Source organism: Semicossyphus pulcher, unplaced genomic scaffold (genome assembly GCF_022749685.1).
Source record: "Semicossyphus pulcher isolate SPU_LCO1_2020_fin unplaced genomic scaffold, fSemPul1.0.p SCAF_10, whole genome shotgun sequence".
Lineage (NCBI taxonomy): Eukaryota > Metazoa > Chordata > Actinopteri > Labriformes > Labridae > Semicossyphus > Semicossyphus pulcher.
In genome coordinates, this window is record NW_027211604.1 from 17,338,522 (window position 1) to 17,358,788 (window position 20,267).

The following is a 20,267-nucleotide window of genomic DNA, read 5'->3' on the forward strand; positions in this document are numbered from 1 at the left end:
GTACTGTTGTGCTGTCTGACTGTGTCATTATACCTGTCCTCCCGTTGTGTTGTCTGACTGTGTCATTATGCGTGTCGTCCTGATATGTTGTCTGACTGTGTCATCATACCTGTTGTCCTGTTGTGTTGTCTGACTGCGTCATCATAGGTGTCGTCCCATTGTGTTGTCTGACTGTGTCATTATAGCTGTCATCCTGTTATGTTGTCTTCCTGCGTCATTATACATGTCGTCCTGATATGTTGTCTGACTGTGTCATTATACCTGTTGTCCTGTTGTGTTGTCTGACTGCGTCATTATACCTGTCTTCCTGATATGTTGTCTGACTGCGTCATCATAGGTGTCGTCCTGTTGTGTTGTCTGACTGTGTCATTATACCTGTTGTCCTGTTGTGTTGTCTTACTGCTTTATTATACGCGTCGTCCCGTTGTGTCGTCTTCCTGCGTCATTATACCTGTCCTCCTGATATGTTGTCTGACTGTGTCACAAAACGTGTCATCCCGTTGTGTTGTCCTACTGCATCATTATACATGTCGTCCTGATGTGTTGTCTGACTGCGTCATTATATGTGTTGTCCTGTTGTGTTGTCTGACTGTGTCATTATACCTGTTGTCCTGTTGTGTTGTCTGCCTGCATCATTATACATGTCGTCCTGATGTGTTGTCTGACTGCGTCATTATATGTGTTGTCCTGTTGTGTTGTCTGACTGCGTCATTATACGTGTCGTTCCGTTGTGTCGTCTGACTGCGTCATTATACCTGTCGTCCCGTTGTGTTGTCTGACTGTGTCTTCATACCTGTCGTCCTGTTGTGTTGTCTGACTGTGTCATTATACCTGTCGTCCCATTGTGTTGTCTGACTGTGTCATTATACCTGTCATCCTGTTATGTTGTCTTCCTGCGTCATTATACATGTCGTCCTGATATGTTGTCTGACTGTGTCATTATACCTGTTGTCCTGTCGTGTCTTCTGACTGTGTCAATATAGGTGTGGTCCCGTTGTGCTGTCTGACTGCGTCATTATACCTGTTGTGCTATTGTGTTGTCTGATTACGTCATTATACGTGTCGTCCTGTTGTGTTGTCTGACTGTGTAATTATACCTGTTGTCCTGTTGTGTTGTCTGACTGCGTCATTATACCTGTCGTCCTGATATGTTGTCTGACTGCGTCATCACAGGTGTCATCCCGTTGTGTTGTCTGACTGTGTCAATATAGGTGTCGTCCCATTGTGTTGTCTGACTGTGTCATCATACGTGTCGTCCTGATATGTTGTCTGACTGTGTCATTATACCTGTTGTCCTGTTGTGTTGTCTGACTGCGTCATTATGCGTGTCGTCCTGACATGTTGTCTGACTGCGTCACTATACGTGTCGTCCTGCTGTGTTGTCTGACTGCGTCATTATACGTGTCGTCCTGATTTGTTGTCTGACTGCGTCATTATAGGTGTCTTCCTGATATGTTGTCTGACTGCGTCATCATAGGTGTCGTCCCGTTGTGTTGTTTCACTGTGTCATTATACCTGTTGTCCTGTTGTGTTGTCTGACTGCGTCATTATACGTGTCATCCCGTTGTGTCTTCTGACTGTGTCAATATAGGTGTCGTCCCATTGTGTTGTCTTACTGCGTCATTATACGTGTCGTCCCGTTGTGTTGTCTGACTGCGTCATTATACCTGTTGTCCTGTTGTGTTGTTTTACTGCGTCATTTTACCTGTCGACCTGATAAGTTGTCTGACTGCGTCATTATAGGTGTTGTCCCATTGTGTTGTCTGACTGTGTAATTATACCTGTTGTCCTGTTATGTTGTCTTACTGTGTCATTAAACGTGTCGTCCCGTCGTGTCTTCTGACTGTGTCAATATAGGTGTCGTCCCATCGTGTTGTCTGACTGCGTCATTATACCTGTCGTCCTGTTGAGTCGTCTGACTGCGTCATTATACCTGTCGTCTTGATATGTGGTCTGACTGCGTCATCATAGATGTCGTCCCGTTGTCTTGTCTGACTGTGTCATTATACCTGTCCTCCTGATATGTTGTCTGACTGCGTCATTATATGTTGTCCCGTTGTGTTGTCTGACTGCGTCATTATACCTGACGTACTGTTGTGTTGTCTGACTGTGTCATTATACCTGTCCTCCCGTTGTGTTGTCTTGCTGCGTCATTATACGTGTCGTCCTGTTGTGTCGTCTGACTGTGTCATTATATGTGTCATCCCGTTGTGTTGTCCTACTGCATCATTTTACATGTCTTCCTGATATGTTGTGTGACTGCGTCATTATACGTGTTGTCCCGTTGTGTTGTCTGACTGTGTCATTATACCTGTCGTCCTGTTGTGTTGTCTGACTTTGTCATTATACCTTTCTTCCTGTTGTGTTGTCTTACTGCGTCATTAAACATGTCGTCCCGTTGTGTTGTCTTACTGCGTCATTATACGTGTCGCCCTGATATGTTGTCTGACTGTGTCAATATAGGTGTCGTCCCATTGTGTTGTCTGACTGTGTCATTATACCTGTTGTCCTGTTGTGTTGTCTGACTATGTCATCATACGTGTCGTCCTGATATGTTGTCTGACTGTGTCATTATACCTGTTGTCCTGTTGTGTTGTCTGACTGCGTCATTATGCGTGTCGTCCTGATATGTTGTCTGACTGCGTCATTATGCGTGTCATCCCGTTGTGTCTTCTGACTGTGTCAATATAGGTGTCGTCCCATTGTGTTGTCTCACTGCGTCATTATCCGTGTTGCCCTGTTGTGTCGTCTGACTGCGTCATTATACCTGTCTTCCTGATACGTTGTCTGACTGCGTCATCATAGGTGTCGTCCCGTTGTGTTGTTTGACTGTGTCATTATACCTGTTGTCCTGTTGTGTTGTCTGACTGCGTCATTATACGTGTCATCCCGTTGTGTCTTCTGACTGTGTCAATATAGGTGTCGTCCCATTGTGTTGTCTTACTGCATCATTATACGTGTCGTCCCGTTGTGTTGTCTGACTGCGTCATTATACCTGTTGTCCTGTTGTGTTGTTTTACTGCGTCATTTTACCTGTCGACCTGATAAGTTGTCTGACTGCGTCATTATAGGTGTTGTCCCATTGTGTTGTCTGACTGTGTCATTATACCTGTTGTCCTGTTGTGTTGTCTTACTGCGTCATTATACGTGTCATCCCGTTGTGTCTTCTGACTGTGTCAATATAGGTGTCGTCCCATCGTGTTGTCTGACTGCGTCATTATACCTGTCGTCCTGTTGTGCCGTCTGACTGCGTCATTATAGACTGGGCTGTAAGTTCAGAATCATGTGACCCTGTGGGCATTTTTGAGGAAAAGTGGGAAACCAGCATTTTTTGAAAGTTCAAGGTGTCTCAAACAAGAATCCACCGGTTTCCCTTCAAATAAGGTCCCTGATTTTCTATATTTCCTCCTCCAAGTTACCCCCCCCCCCCCCCCCCATGGTAAATTGGATGTTAGACGCTGTTGCCTATCCTTGTTTAGGCTCATAGTTAGGGCACTTCCCAATATTCAATAATATTGTGTTTGGTATCATTTTAAAGGGGACATTTGTAGCTTTCATTCAAATCCAATTATAAACCTTTCTGACATACATGGAGGTCACTAGATCACCTCAAACCACAAAGAACTTTTTTTTTTTCACAATTTCCGCCTAAGTTATTTTCTTTGTTTTAACCCTGTGGTACCTAGGAACACCAGAGATACAAAAAACAGATACTGCAATACTCACTTGCCTATGGAGTTTCAGAAAATGTATAATATCACCATATTATTACAATCTGGGGGATTACTGTGAGCCTGGAACCTGACTAGGGAGTTACTGCAGGCAAGCAGCCCAGATGGGGAGTTACTGCAGACAAGAAGCCAACACGCATGCTGACAGCTTTCAATATTTTGTTGGTATCCATCTACTCTAGTAAAGGTAACTAACACTCATTTTGATTTGATGAATGTGTTTATGTAAGTCAATGAAGTTATTTGAAATCAATGAATTCCATAGATTAAAGCTAGCTAGATTATCCATACATTTTAGCTATTTTCTATTTACTAGCTAGCTAACGTTAATTCGTGGAACCAGGCTATAGCTTACCTATTGCCAGTAGGCCTACCTAACCCAAGTTCATTCAACTTTGTTCTCTATGTAACTAATATTTATCTTCATTAAATGACCTTTGTGTTTATTGTTTAAAATATAAGTCAATGAGGTAATGCTGAAAAGTCCATAGATTTTTAGCTAACTAGCCCAGCCAGCAGGCTATACTCGTGAGCATGTGGCAGTGGTAGTTATTAATAGGTAGTAATAATAACTATTAATTAGTTATTAGTCCTACTAGTTCCATTCCAGAATTGCTTGACATTTAAGTAAACCACATTATAAAAACAAGCTGGCTAAATAAGCAGTATAATTTCTGTTTCAGCCTGATCATGGAAGCTGTTGGCAGTCTGAAGAAGACTGGCCACTCCCCAGTTCTGGAATGACTCATCTGTCAGGAGACAAAAAATGAAAAGTTATCAAAAGGAGGACAGCAGGGGTTTAACACAATAAAATGTGCTGCACAGACACGAGACAAACTTTGTGATAGAGACAACCAGCCAGCAATCGATCGTATAAAGGAAATATCTATAACAGATGTGGAAAAACTGTGGTGGCACAAATCCTGTTACGCGTTGTTCACCAGCAAACTTAAAATTGAAAAAATAAAACATAAAATTCAGACATCCAGATCTATCTGTGATAGCACAGCAACCCCAATGCTGAGAAGTTCAACTCCAACTGTGAAATGGGACCTTTGCATCTTCTGCCAAGATACGAATCTCAAAGAGTCTGTGTCATCCGTTACTACATTTAAAATGAGCGAGCAGATCCTGGATTTATCCAAGTATGATCAAGAGGTCCATGTGCGCCTGGCAGGTGTTAGTGACCTCATAGCAGCAGAAGGAAAGTACCATCCAAACTGCTTCAAAAAGTTCAAGCGAAAAGCGTCAAAGACCAAAGATAGTTCAGAAAACACAGGTCTTGCTATGGAATGGCTTATCAGTGAGATGAAAGAGTCTGCAAAGAAGGGACATGTCCTTCAATTGTCTGAAGTGTGGAACAGATATTGTGAATTAGCAGAAAAGGCCAACATTGAAGTACAAGCATCATTTAGAAGCAGGAGAGCTACATTCAAAGAAAAACTTCAAGTATATGTGCAGGACATCTATGACTTCATAACAGTACCTAATCAATATGTATTGCTCGTTCCCAGAAAATTGGTACATGTGCCATTTTCAGATTTCATGGCAGAGGAAGAAGAGTCTAGTAAAGTCCCCATATATCACTCTCCTGACCAGGGATTCCAGGAGATGGTACATGTTGCACTGAGGTTAAGAGAAGACATACTGGCTCACCCTAAATACACTGGATGTGTTGTCAATGAGGAGGAAATGATAGCATGTGTCCCTGAAAGTGTTTTCATGTTCATCCGCTTGATGTTTGGTGGCCATGGGCTGTTGGAAGGAAGCCCAAATGATGAAGAAGATGTCACAGTCGAAAGGGAGGAAGCTGATACACAGACAAGAGTTCTAAGTGTGGCCCAAGATCTTGTCTGCAATGTGACTGGAGGAAAACACTGGACACCAAAGCATGTGGGACTGGCCAGTACATTGCACCAAGCAACGCGATCAAAGGAGTTGGTGAAACTGTTTCACAAAGCGGGACACACAATCAGTTATCACAGCTTGCTGCAACTTGACACTGCTATGGCAGAGAGAATGCTACAAGGGCATGACCATAGAGAGACTGCCACCCACCAGAGATGCTCTGAAATTTCACATCCAGCGTGTTCACTTCCAGACTTTGGTCTGGCGGCAGGCCCACTTGCAGTACCCGGTGCTGCCACCCCCTGAAAATATGGGATGGAAGATGGAAGACAATGTGCTTGTTCCTGAACTCATGTCGCTGCCTGCAGTTCCAGATGCCTGTGAGGAGCTAGTGACCTGTGGCTGCACAACTGGATGCAAGACAGCCCGATGCGGCTGCAAGCCAAACCCATGCACTGCATCTTGTCAGTGCCGAAAGTCAAGTGACCTTTGCATGAATATGTAATGCACTGAAGAAGATAAAAAAGAATGTGATCACAAAGAAATTGTAATGCTGTTTTGATCCAATCATTACTATCCATATTTGTAATTAGTGGCCATGTTCAGTGAATTTTACTGATTAATTAAATGGATGAAAAATGTCTACCTGGCTTTTGATTATTATTGCATTAGTATTAGTAATAACATCTAAACAATTGGTGTGGTAATTTTTCTTTTTAGCCGGTTACTGCTATTTTAAGGCTCACAATAACCTCTCACAAAGAAATAGTATGGGTATATCATACATTTCCTGAATCCTCAAAGTCCATTAAGTATTGAGATTGTTGGCTTTTGGGTCCTTGATATCCCTTGATCCCACAGGGATAAAATAAACTATATAGTTTAGGCGAAAATTGTGGGAAAATGTGTGTAATTTATGGTTGAAAGAGGTCATGTGACCTCTGTGTTTGTCAGAAAGATACAACCATGGGCTTAAATGAAAGCCTAGAAGGTCCCCTTTACAATGATACCAAACAATCATATATAGATTGATAGCCATTTCTAACTTTGGGTGATTAATGGTAACTTTTGCAGCTGGGCAACCGGCAGAAATGGATTCAGCAAAAAAAAATCATATAGAAACAATGCATAAAGTGCTTTTCCTCAAAAATGTCTACCATGTTTTTTTCTAAGGGGCTTTTTCAATTTTCGGTCCTGACTATTATACCTGTCGTCCTGATATGTGGTCTGACTGCGTCATCATACATGTCGTCCCGTTGTGTTGTCTGACTGTGTCATTATACCTGTCCTCCCGTTGTGTTGTCTTACTGCGTCATTATACGTGTCGTCCTGTTGTGTCGTCTGACTGTGTCATTATATGTGTCATCCCATTGTGTTGTCCTACTGCATCATTATACATGTCTTCCTGTTGTGTTGTGTGACTGCGTCATTATACGTGTTGTCCCGTTGTGTTGTCTGACTGTGTCATTATACCTGTCGTCCTGTTGTGTTGTCTGACTTTGTCATTATACCTTTCGTCCTGTTGTGTTGTCTTACTGCGTCATTAAACATGTCGTCCCGTTGTGTTGTCTTACTGCGTCATTATACGTGTCGTCCTGATATGTTGTCTGACTGTGTCAATATAGGTGTCGTCCCATTGTGTTGTCTGACTGTGTCATTATACCTGTTGTCCTGTTGTGTTGTCTGACTATGTCATTATGCGTGTCGTCCTGATATGTTGTCTGACTGCGTCATTATACGTGTCATCCCGTTGTGTCTTCTGACTGTGTCAATATAGGTGTCGTCCCATTGTGTTGTCTCACTGCGTCATTATACGTGTTGCCCTGTTGTGTCGTCTGACTGCGTCATTATACCTGTCGTCTTGATATGTGGTCTGACTGCGTCATCATAGATGTCGTCCCGTTGTGTTGTTTGACTGTGTCATTATACCTGTTGTCCTGTTGTGTTGTCTGACTGCGTCAATATACGTGTCATCACGTTGTGTCTTCTGACTGTGTCAATACAGGTGTCGTCCCATTGTGTTGTCTTACTGCGTCATTATACGTGTCGTCCCGTTGTGTTGTCTGACTGCGTCATTATACCTGTTGTCCTGTTGTGTTGTTTTACTGCGTCATTATACCTGTCGTCTTGATATGTTGTCTGACTGCGTCATCATAGGTGTCGTCCCGTTGTGTTGTCTGACTGTGTCATTATACCTGTCGTCCTGTTGTGTTGTCTTACTGCGTCATTTTAGGTGTTGTCCCATTGTGTTGTCTGACTGTGTCATTATACCTGTTGTCCTGTTGTGTTGTCTTACTGCGTCATTATACGTGTCATCCCGTTGTGTCGTCTGACTGTGTCAATATAGGTGTCGTCCCATTGTGTTGTCTGACTGTGTCATTATACCTGTCATCCTGATATGTTGTCTTACTGCGTCATGATACGTGTCGTCCCGTTGTGTTGTCTGACTGCGTCATTATACCTGTTTTCCTGTTGTGTTGTTTTACTGCGTCATTTTACCTGTCGAACTGATAAGTTGTCTGACTGCGTCATTATAGGTGTTGTCCCATTGTGTTGTCTGACTGGGTCATTATACCTGTTGTCCTGTTGTTTTGTCTTACTGCGTCATTATACGTGTCATCCCGTTGTGTCTTCTGACTGTGTCAATATAGGTGTCGTCCCATCGTGTTGTCTGACTGTGTCATTATACCTGTCGTCCTGATATGTTGTCTGACTGCGTCATCACAGGTGTCATCCCGTTGTGTTGTCTGACTGTGTCATTATACCTGTCCTCCTGACATGTTGTCTGACTGTGTCACAAAACATGTCATCCTATTGTGTTGTCTGACTGTGTCATTATACCTGTCATCCTGTTATGTTGTCTTCCTGCGTCATTATACATGTCGTCCTCATATGTTGTCTGACTGTGTCATTATACCTGTTGTCCTGTCGTGTCTTCTGACTGTGTCAATATAGGTGTGGTCCCGTTGTGCTGTCTGACTGCGTCATTATACCTGTTGTCCTATTGTATTGTCTAACTACGTCATTATACGTGTCGTCCCGTTGTGTTGTCCTACTGCGTCATTAAACGTGTCGTTCCGTTGTGTCGTCTGACTGCGTCATTATACCTGTCGTCCTGTTGTGTTGTCTGACTGTGTCCTCATACCCGTCGTCCTGTTGTGTTGTCTGACTGTGTCATTATACCTGTTGTCCTGTTGTGTTGTCTTACTGCTTTATTATACGTGTCGTCCCGTTGTGTCGTCTTGCTGCTTCATTATTCCTGTCGTCCTGTTGTGATGTCTTACTGCTTTATTATACGTGTCGTCCCGTTGTGTCGTCTTGCTGCTTCATTATTCCTGTCGTCCTGATATGTTGTCTGATTGCGTCATCATAGGTGTCGTCCCGTTGTGTTGTCTGACTGTGTCATTATACCTGTTGTCCTGTTGTGTTGTCTTACTGCTTTATTATACGTGTCGTCCCGTTGTGTCGTCTTTCTGCTTCATTATTCCTGTCGTCCTGATATGTTGTCTGATTGCGTCATCACAGGTGTCATCCTGTTGTGTTGTCTGACTGTGTCATTATACCTGTCCTCCTGATATGTTGTCTGACTGTGTCACAAAACGTGTCATCCCGTTGTGTTGTCCTACTGCATCATTATACATGTCGTCCTGATATGTTGTCTGACTGCGTCATTATATGTGTTGTCCTGTTGTGTTGTCTGACTGTCTCATTATACCTGTTGTCCTGTTGTGTTGTCTTACTGCGTCATTATACTAGTCATCCCTTTGTTGCTTCTGACTGTGTCAATATAGGTGTCGTCCCATTATGTTGTCTGACTGTGTCATTATACCTGTCATCCTGTTATGTTGTCTTCCTGCGTCATTATACATGTCGTCCTGATATGTTGTCTGACTGCGTCATTATACCTGTTGTCCTATTGTGTTGTCTAACTACGTCATTATACGTGTCGTCCCGTTGTGTTGTCCTACTGCGTCATTATACGTGTCATTCCGTTGTGTCGTCTGACTGCGTCATTATACCTGTCGTCCCATTGTGTTGTCTGACTGTGTCCTCATACCCGTCGTCCTGTTGTGTTGTCTGACTGTGTCATTATACCTGTTGTCCTGTTGTGTTGTCTGACTGCGTCATTATACCTGTCTTCCTGATATGTTGTCTGACTGCGTCATCATACCTGTCGTCCTGATATGTGGTCTGACTGCGTCATCATAGATGTCGTCCCGTTGTGTTGTCTGACTGTGTCATTATACCTGTCCTCCTGATATGTTGTCTGACTGCGTCATTATACGTGTGTCCCGTTGTGTTGTCTGACTGTGTCATTATACCTGACGTCCTGTCGTGTTGTCTGACTGTGTCATTATACCTATCCTCCCGTTGTGTGGTCTTACTGCGTTATTATACGTGTTGTCCTGTTCTGTCGTCTGACTGTGTCATTATACCTGTTGTCCTGTTGTGTCAACTGACTGTGTCAATATAGGTGTTGTCCCATTGTGTTGTCTGACTTTATCAGTATACCTGTTGTCCTGTTGTGTTGTCTGACTGCGTCATTTTGCCTGTTGTCCTGTTGTGTTGTCTTACTGCGTCATTTTACCTGTCGACCTGATAAGTTGTCTGACTGCATCATTATAGGTGTCGTCCCATTGTGTCGTCTGACTGTGTCATTATACCTGTTGTCCTGTTGTGTTGTCTTACTGCGTCATTATTCGTGTCATCCCATTGTGTCTTCTGACTGTGTCAATATAGGTGTCGTCCCATTGTGTTGTCTGACTGTGTCATTATACTTGTTGTCCTGTTGTGTTGTCTGACTGTGTCATTATACCTGTCGTCCCGTTGTGTTGTCTGACTGTGTCCTCATACCCGTCGTCCTGTTGTGTTGTCTGACTGTGTCATAATACCTGTCCTCCTGATATGTTGTCTGACTGTGTCACAATACGTGTCATCCCGTTGTGTTGTCCTACTGCATCATTATACATGTTGTCCTGATATGTTGTCTCACTGTGTCATTATACCTGTTGTCCTGTTGTGTTGTCTGACTGCGTCATTATACGTGTCGTCCTGATATGTTGTCTGACTGTGTCAATATAGGTGTCATCCCGTTGTGTTGTCTGACTGTCATTATACCTGTTGTCCTGTTGTGTTGTTTTACAGCGTCATTATACGTGTCATCCCGTTGTGTCTTCTGACTGTGTCAATATAGGTGTCGTCCCATTGTGTTGTCTGACTGTGTCATTATACCTGTTGTCTTGTAGTGTTGTCTGACTGCGTCATTATACCTGTCGTCCTGTTGTGTTGTCTGACTGTGTCATTATAGGTGTCAAGCCGTTGTGTTGTCTTACTGCATCATTATACGTGTCGTCCTGTTGTGTCATCTGACAGTGTCAATATAGGTGTCGTCCCGTTGTGTTGTCTGACTGTGTCATAATACCTGTCCTCCTGATATGTTGTCTGACTGCGTCATTATACGTGTGTCCCGTTGTGTTGTCTGACTGTGTCATTATACCTGACGTCCTGTCGTGTTGTCTGACTGTGTCATTATACCTATCCTCTCGTTGTGTGGTCTTACTGCGTTATTATACGTGTCGTCCTGTTCTGTCGTCTGACTGTGTCATTATACCTGTTGTCCTGTTGTGTCAACTGACTGTGTCAATATAGGTATTGTCGCATTGTGTTGTCTGACTTTATCAGTATACCTGTTGTCCTGTTGTGTTGTCTGACTGCGTCATTTTGCCTGTTGTCCTGTTGTGTTGTCTTACTGCGTCATTTTACCTGTCGACCTGATAAGTTGTCTGACTGCATCATTATAGGTGTCGTCCCATTGTGTCGTCTGACTGTGTCATTATACCTGTTGTCCTGTTGTGTTGTCTTACTGCGTCATTATTCGTGTCATCCCATTGTGTCTTCTGACTGTGTCAATATAGGTGTCGTCCCATTGTGTTGTCTGACTGTGTCATTATACTTGTTGTCCTGTTGTGTTGTCTGACTGTGTCATTATACCTGTCGTCCCGTTGTGTTGTCTGACTGTGTCCTCATACCCGTCGTCCTGTTGTGTTGTCTGACTGTGTCATAATACCTGTCCTCCTGATATGTTGTCTGACTGTGTCACAATACGTGTCATCCCGTTGTGTTGTCCTACTGCATCATTATACATGTTGTCCTGATATGTTGTCTCACTGTGTCATTATACCTGTTGTCCTGTTGTGTTGTCTGACTGCGTCATTATACGTGTCGTCCTGATATGTTGTCTGACTGTGTCAATATAGGTGTCGTCCCATTGTGTTGTCTGACTTTGTCATTATACCTGTTGTCTTGTTGTGTTGTCTGACTGCGTCATTTTACTGTCGTCCTGTTGTGTTGTCTGACTGCATCATTATACGTGTAGTCCCGTTGTGTCTTCTGACTGTGTCAATATAGGTGTCGTCCCATTGTGTTGTTGGATTGTGTCATTATACCTGTTGTCCTGTTGTGTTGTCTGACTGCGTCATTTTACTGTCGTCCTGTTGTGTTGTCTGACTGCATCATTATACGTGTCGTCCTGTTGTGTCGTCTAACTGCTTCATTATACCTGTCGCCCTGATATGTTTTCTGACTGCGTCATCATAGGTGTCGTCCCGTTGTGTTGTCTGACTGTGTCATTACACCTGTCGTCCTGTTGTGTTGTCTGACTGTGTCATTATACCTGTTGTCTTGTTGTGTTGTCTTACTGCTTCATTATACGTGTCGTTCTGTTGTGTTGTCTGATTGCGTCATTATATCTGTCGTCCTGATATGTTGTCTGACTGCGTCATCATAGGTGTCGTCCCGTTGTGTTGTCTGACTGTGTCATTATACCTGTCCTCCTGATATGTTGTCTGACTGTGTCACAATACGTGTCATCCTGAAATGTTGTCTGACTGTGTCATTACACCTGTTGTCCTGTTGTGTTGTCTTACTGCGTCATTATACGTGTCGTCCCGTTGTGTCTTCTGACTGTGTCAATATAGGTGTCGTCCCATTTTGTTGTCGGACTGTGTCATTATACCTGTTGTCCTGTTGTGTTGTCTGACTGCGTCATTTTACTGTCGTCCTGTTGTGTTGTCTGACTGTGTCATTATAGGTGTCATCCCGTTGTGTTGTCTTACTGCGTCATTATATGTGTCGTCCTGTTGTGTTGTCCTGTTGTGTCGTCTGACTGCGTCATTATACGTGTCGTCCTGTTATGTTGTCTGACTATGTCACAATACGTGTCATCCCGTTGTGTTGTCCTACTGCATCATTATAGATGTCGTCCTGATATGTCGTCTGACTGCGTCATTATACGTGTTGTCCCGTTGTGTTGTCTGTGTCATTATACCTGTCGTCCTGTTGTGTTCTCTGACTGTGTCCTTATACGTTTCGTCCTGTTGTGTTGTCTGACGGTGTCATTATACCTGTCGTCCTGTTGTGTTGTCTGACTGTGTCATTATACCTGTTGTCTCGTTGTGTGGTCTTACTGCTTCATTATACGTGTCGTTCTGTTGTGTTGTCTGATTGCGTCATTATATCTGTCGTCCTGATATGTTGTCTGACTGCGTCATCATAGGTGTCGTCCCGTTGTGTTGTCTTACTGCGTCATTATACGTGTAATCCTGATATTTTGTCTGACTGTCATTAAACGTTTCATCCTGATATGTTGTCTGACTGTGTCATTATACCTGTTGTCTTGTTGTGTTGTCTGACTGCGTCATTATACGTGTCGTCCTGATATGTTGTCTTACTGCGTCATTATACCTGTCGTCCCATTGTGTTGTCTGACTGTGTCATTATACCTGTTGTCCAGTTGTTTTGTCTTACTGCGTCATTATACGTGTTGTCCCGTTGTGTCTTCTGACTGTGTCACTATAGGTGTCGTCCCATTGTGTTGTCTGACTGTGTCATTATACCTGTCGTCCTGATATGTTGTCTGACTGCGTCATTATACCTATCGTCCCGTTGTGTTGTCTGACTGTGTCCTTATAGCCGTCGTCCTGATGTGTTGTCTATCTAAGTCATTATACGTGTCGCCCCGTTGTGTCGTCTGACTGTGTCATTATACCTGTCCTCCCGTTGTGTTGTCTTACTGCGTCATTATACGTGTCGTCCTGTTGTGTTGTCTGTGTCATTATACCTGTCGTCCTGTTGTGTTCTCTGACTGTGTCCTTATACGTTTCGTCCTGTTGTGTTGTCTGACGGTGTCATTATACCTGTCGTCCTGTTGTGTTGTCTGACTGTGTCATTATACCTGTTGTCTCGTTGTGTGGTCTTACTGCTTCATTATACGTGTCGTTCTGTTGTGTTGTCTGATTGCGTCATTATATCTGTCGTCCTGATATGTTGTCTGACTGCGTCATCATAGGTGTCGTCCCGTTGTGTTGTCTTACTGCGTCATTATACGTGTAATCCTAATATTTTGTCTGACTGTCATTAAACGTTTCATCCTGATATGTTGTCTGACTGTGTCATTATACCTGTTGTCTTGTTGTGTTGTCTGACTGCGTCATTATACGTGTCGTCCTGATATGTTGTCTTACTGCGTCATTATACCTGTCGTCCCATTGTGTTGTCTGACTGTGTCATTATACCTGTTGTCCAGTTGTTTTGTCTTACTGCGTCATTATACGTGTTGTCCCGTTGTGTCTTCTGACTGTGTCACTATAGGTGTCGTCCCATTGTGTTGTCTGACTGTGTCATTATACCTGTCGTCCTGATATGTTGTCTGACTGCGTCATTATACCTATCGTCCCGTTGTGTTGTCTGACTGTGTCCTTATAGCCGTCGTCCTGATGTGTTGTCTATCTAAGTCATTATACGTGTCGCCCCGTTGTGTCGTCTGACTGTGTCATTATACCTGTCCTCCCGTTGTGTTGTCTTACTGCGTCATTATACGTGTCGTCCTGTTGTGTCGTCTAACTGCGTCATTATACCTGTCGTCCTGATATGTTTTTGGACTTCGTCATCATAGGTGTCGTCCCGTTGTGTTGTCTGACTGTGTCATTATACCTGTCGTCCTGTTGTGTTGTCTGACTGTGTCATTATACCTTTTGTCCTGTTGAGTTGTCTGACTGTGTCATTATACCTGTCGTCCTGTTGTGTTGTCTGACTGCGTCATTATATGTGTTGTCCCATTGTGTTGTCTGACTGTGTCATTATACCTTTTATCCTGTTGTGTTGTCTTACTGCATAATTATATCTGTCCCCCTGATATGTTGTCTGACTGTGTCACAATAAGTGTCATCCTGATATGTTGTCTGACTGTGTCATTATACCTGTTGTCCTGTTGTGTTGTCTGACTGCGTCATTTTATCTGTCGTCCTGATATGTTGTCTGACTGCGTCATCATAGGTGTCGACCCGTCGTGTTGTCTGACTTTGTCATTATACCTGTCCTCCTGATATGTTGTCTGACTGTGTCACAATACGTGTCATCCTGATATGTTATCTGACCGTGTCATTATACCTGTTGTTCTGTTGTGTTGTCTGACTGTGTCATTATACCTGTCGTCCTGTTGTGTTGTCTGACTGCGTCATCATAGGTGTCGTCCCGTTGTGTTGTCTGACTGTGTCATTATACCTGTCGTCCTTATATGTTGTCTGACTGTGTCATTATAGGTGTCATCCCGTTGTGTCTTCTAACTGTGTCAATATAGGTGTCATCCCATTGTGTTGTCTGACTGCGTCATTATACGTGTCATCCTGATATGTTGTCTGACTGTGTCATTAAACGTGTCATCCTGATATGCTGTCTGACTGTGTCATTGTACCTGTTGTCCTGTTGTGTTGTCTGACTGCGTCATTATACGTGTTGTCCTGATATGTTGTCTTACTGCGTCATTATACCTGTCGTCCCATTGTGTTGTCTGACTGTGTCATTATACCTGTTGTCCTGTCGTGTTGTCTTTCTGCGTCATTATACGTGTCGTCCCGTTGTGTCTTCTGACTGTGTCACTATAGGTGTCGTCCCATTGTGTTGTCTGACTGTGTCATTCTACCTGTCATCCTGATATGTTTTCTGACTGCGTCATTATACGTATCGTCCTTATATGTTTTCTGACTGCGTCATTATACGTATCGTCCTTATATGTTGTCTGACTGTGTCATTATAGGTGTCATCCCATTGTGTCTTCTAACTGTGTCAATATAGGTGTCATCCCATTGTGTTGTCTGACTGCGTCATTATACGTGTCATCCTGATATGTTGTCTGACTGTGTCATTAAATGTGTCATCCTGATATGCTGTCTGACTGTGTCATTGTACCTGTTGTCCTGTTGTGTTGTCTGACTGCGTCATTATACCTGTTGTCCTGTTGTGTTGTCTGACTGCGTCATTATACGTATCGTCCTTATATGTTGTCTGACTGTGTCATTATAGGTGTCATCCCATTGTGTTGTCTGACTGCGTCATTATACGTGTCATCCTGATATGTTGTCTGACTGTGTCATCCTGATATGCTGTCTGACTGTGTCAATGTACCTGTTGTCCTGTTGTGTTGTCTGACTGCGTCATTATACGTGTTGTCCTGATATGTTGTCATACTGCGTCATTATACCTGTCGTCCCATTGTGTTGTCTGACTGTGTCATTATACCTGTTGTCCTGTCGTGTTGTCTTGCTGCGTCATTATACGTGTCGTCCCGTTGTGTCTTCTGACTGTGTCACTATAGGTGTCGTCCCATTGTGTTGTCTGACTGTGTCATTCTACCTGTCATCCTGATATGTTGTCTAACTGCGTCATTATACGTGTCGTCCTGATATGTTGTCTGACTGTGTCATTATACCTGTTGTCCTGATATGTTGTCTGACTGTGTCATTATACCTGTCGTCCTGATATGTTTTCTGACTGTGTCATTATAGGTGTCATCCCGTTGTGTTGTCTAACTGTGTCCTTATACCTGTCGTCCTGTTGTGTTGTCTGACTGCGTCATTATATGTGTCGTCCTGATATGTTGTCTGACTGTGTCATTATACCTGTTGTCCTGTTGTGTTGTCTGACTGCGTCATTATACGTGTTGTCCTGATATGTTGTCTGACTGTGTCATTATATCTGTCGTCCTGATATGTTGTCTGACTTTGTCATTATACCTGTTGTCCTGTTGTGTTGTCTGACTGCGTCATTATACGTATCGTCCTTATATGTTGTCTGACTGTGTCATTATAGGTGTCATCCCGTTGTGTCTTCTAACTGTGTCAATATAGGTGTCATCCCATTGTGTTGTCTGACTGCGTCATTATACGTGTCATCCTGATATGTTGTCTGACTGTGTCATTAAACGTGTCATCCTGATATGCTGTCTGACTGTGTCATTATACCTGTTGTCCTGTTGTGTTGTCTGACTGCGTCATTATACGTGTTGTCCTGATATGTTGTCTTACTGCGTCATTATACCCGTCGTCCCATTGTGTTGTCTGACTGTGTCATTATACCTGTTGTCCTGTCGTGTTGTCTTGCTGCGTCATTATACGTGTCGTCCCGTTGTGTCTTCTGACTGTGTCACTATAGGTGTCGTCCCATTGTGTTGTCTGACTGTGTCATTATACCTGTTGTCCTGTTGTGTTGTCTGACTGTGTCATTATACCTGTCCTCCTGATATGTTGTCTGACTGTGTCATTATACCTGTCGTCCTGATAAGTTTTCTGACTGCGTCATTATAGGTGTCATCCCGTTGTGTTGTCTGACTGTGTCCTTATACCTGTCATCCTGTTGTGTTGTCTGACTGTGTCATTATACCTCTCCTCCTGATATGTTGTCTGACTGTGTCACAATACGTGTCATCCTTATATGTTGTCTGACTGTGTTATTATAGGTGTCATCCCGTTGTGTCTTCTAACTGTGTCAATATAGGTGTCATCCCATTGTGTTGTCTGACTGCGTCATTATACGTGTCATCCTGATATGTTGTCTGACTGTGTCATTAAACATGTCATCCTGATATGCTGTCTGACTGTGTCCTTATTCCTGTCGTCCTGTTGTGTTGTCTGACTGTGTCATTATACGTGTCGTCCTGTTGTGTTGTCTTACTGCGTCATTATACTTGTCATCCTGATATGTTGTCTGTGTCATTACAGGTGTCATCCCGTTGTGTTGTCTGACTGTGTCCTTATACCTGTCATCCTGTTGTGTTGTCTGACTGCGTCATTATACGCATCGTCCTTATATGTTTTCTGACTGTGTCATTATACCTGTTGTCCTGTTGTGTTGTCTTACTGCGTCATTATACATGTCGTCCTGATATGTTGTCTGACTGCGTCATTATAGGTGTCATCCCGTTGTGTTGTCTGACTGTGTCCTTATACCTGTCATCCTGTTGTGTTGTCTGACTGCGTCATTATACCTGTCGTCCTGATATGTTGTCTGACTGCGTCATTATACGTGTCATCCCATTCTGTCTTCTGACTGTGTCAGTATAGGTGTCATCCCATTGTGTTGTCTGACTGCGTCATTATAGGTGTCATCCCGTTGTTTTGTCTGACTGTGTCATTATACGTGTAATCCTAATATTTTGTCTGACTGTCAGTAAACGTGTCATCCTGATATGTTGTTTGACTGTGTCATTATACCTGTTGTCCTGTTGTGTTGTCTGACTGCGTCATTATACGTGTCGTCCTGATATGTTGTCTTACTGCGTCATTATACCTGTCGTCCTATTGTGTTGTCTTACTGCGTCATTATACCTGTCGTCCTGATATGTTGTCTGACTGCGTCATTATACCTGTCGTCCCGTTGTGTTGTCTGACTGTGTCAATATAGGTGTCGTCCCATTGTGTTGTCTGACTGTGTCATTATACCTGTTGTCCTGTTGTGTTGTCTGACTGCTTCATTTTACTGTCGTCCTGTTGTGTTGTCTGACTGTGTCATTACAAGTGTCGTCCTCATATGTTGTCTGACTGCGTCATTATAGGTGTCATCCCGTTGTGTTGTCTGACTGTGTCCTTATACCTGTCATCCTGTTGTGTTGTCTGACTGCGTCATTATACCTGTCGTCCTGATATGTTGTCTGACTGCGTCATTATACGTGTCATCCCATTCTGTCTTCTGACTGTGTCAATATAGGTGTCATCCCATTGTGTTGTCTGACTGCGTCATTATAGGTGTCATCCCGTTGTTTTGTCTGACTGTGTCATTATACCTGTTGTCCTGTTGTGTTGTCTGACTGTGTCATTATACCTGTCGTCCCGTTGTGTTGTCTGACTGTGTCATTATACGTGTAATCCTGATATTTTGTCTGACTGTCAGTAAACGTGTCATCCTGATATGTTGTTTGACTGTGTCATTATACCTGTTGTCCTGTTGTGTTGTCTGACTGCGTCATTATACGTGTCGTCCTGATATGTTGTCTTACTGCGTCATTATACCTGTCGTCCTATTGTGTTGTCTTACTGCGTCATTATACCTGTCGTCCTGATATGTTGTCTGACTGCGTCATTATACCTGTCGTCCCGTTGTGTTGTCTGACTGTGTCAATATAGGTGTCGTCCCATTGTGTTGTCTGACTGTGTCATTATACCTGTTGTCCTGTTGTGTTGTCTGACTGCGTCATTTTACTGTCGTCCTGTTGTGTTGTCTGACTGTGTCATTATACCTGTCCTCCTGATATGTTGTCTGACTGTGTCACAATACGTGTCATCCTGATATGTTGTCTGACTGCGTCAATATACCTGTTGTCCTGTTGTGTTGTCTGATTGCGTCATTGTACGTGTCTTCTTGATATGTTGTCTGACTGTGTAATTTTACCTGTTGTCCTGATATGTTGTCTGACTGCGTCATTATACCTGTCTCCCTGTTGTGTTGTCTGACTGCGTCATTATACCTGTTGTCCTGTTGTGTTGTCTGACTGCGTCATTATAAGTGTCGTCCTGATATGTTGTCTGATTGTGTCATAATACCTGTTGTCCTGTTGTGTTGTCTTACTGCGTCATTATACGTGTCATCCCGTTGTGTCTTCTGACTGTGTCAATATAGGTGTCGTCCCATTGTGTTGTCTGACTTTGTCATTATACCTGTTGTCTTGTTGTTTTGTTTTACTGCATCATTATACGTGTCATCCCATTGTGTCTTCTGACCGTGTCAATATAGGTGTCGTCCCATTGTGTTGTCTGACTGTGTCATTATACCTGTTGTCCTGTTGTGTTGTCTGACTGCGTCATTTTACTGTCGTCCTGCTGTGTTGTCTGACTGTGTCATTATAGGTGTCATGCCGTTGTGTCTTCTGACCGTGTCAATATAGGTGTCGTCCCATTGTGTTGTCTGACTGTGTCATTATACCTGTTGTCCTGTTGTGTTGTCTGACTGCGTCATTTTACTGTCGTCCTGCTGTGTTGTCTGACTGCATCATTATACGTGTCATCTTAATATGTTGTCTAACTGCGTCATTATACCTGTCGTCCTGATATGTTGTCTGACTGCGTGATTATAGTTGTCATCCCGTTGTGTTGTCTGACTGTGTCCTTATACCTGTCATCCTGTTGTGTTGTCTGACTGTGTCATTATACCTCTCCTCCTGATATGTTGTCTGACTGTGTCACAATACGTGTCATCCTTATATGTTGTCTGACTGTGTTATTATAGGTGTCATCCCGTTGTGTCTTCTAACTGTGTCAATATAGGTGTCATCCCATTGTGTTGTCTGACTGCGTCATTATACGTGTCATCCTGATATGTTGTCTGACTGTGTCATTAAACATGTCATCCTGATATGCTGTC